Source organism: Penaeus monodon, chromosome 19, assembly GCF_015228065.2.
Source record: "Penaeus monodon isolate SGIC_2016 chromosome 19, NSTDA_Pmon_1, whole genome shotgun sequence".
In the NCBI taxonomy this organism is placed as follows: Eukaryota; Metazoa; Arthropoda; class Malacostraca; order Decapoda; family Penaeidae; genus Penaeus; species Penaeus monodon.
In genome coordinates this window covers 18,734,989-18,735,552 of record NC_051404.1, presented here as the reverse complement: position 1 = coordinate 18,735,552, position 564 = coordinate 18,734,989, and positions in this window count along the sequence as shown.

The following is a 564-nucleotide window of genomic DNA, read 5'->3' as shown; positions in this document are numbered from 1 at the left end:
TTCTATTTCTACAAAGAGCCTTATAGTTTATGCTTTCCCATCACCCAAAGTGTGGATACTGAGGCCCTATCACACTAGCACTTTTTCCGCCAATTTATGTTTTTCGACTGAATTTGAAGCTTTCCACAAGTACCGTCTGAAAAAGGTTCATTTTCTAGACTGAGATGATAGCGACCGCTAATTTCCGTCTTGATCTTGTACTACGGAGGGTTCTGTATAACTACAGTGTTTTCAGATTGATCAATTAGACAGAATAAGTTAATGTAAGCATAAATTAATATTCTAGAATATTTCTATACACAATATGCATAATTATATTTTTTTAACATTACTTGATATGCATGAGACAGCTCGTTTGATTCCCGGCACCTCACTCGGATAGCGCCATATTTGTTTACTTGTGATTGGGTCATTCCATTAGAATAAATCTATACAAACAGAAGTTAATATTCTAGAATCCTTCTATATACAATCTACATAATTATATTTCTTTAACATAACTTGATATGTATGAAAAATTTCCCGCCACGTGCGCTTCTCATTCTTCAGATGTTCGGCTTCATG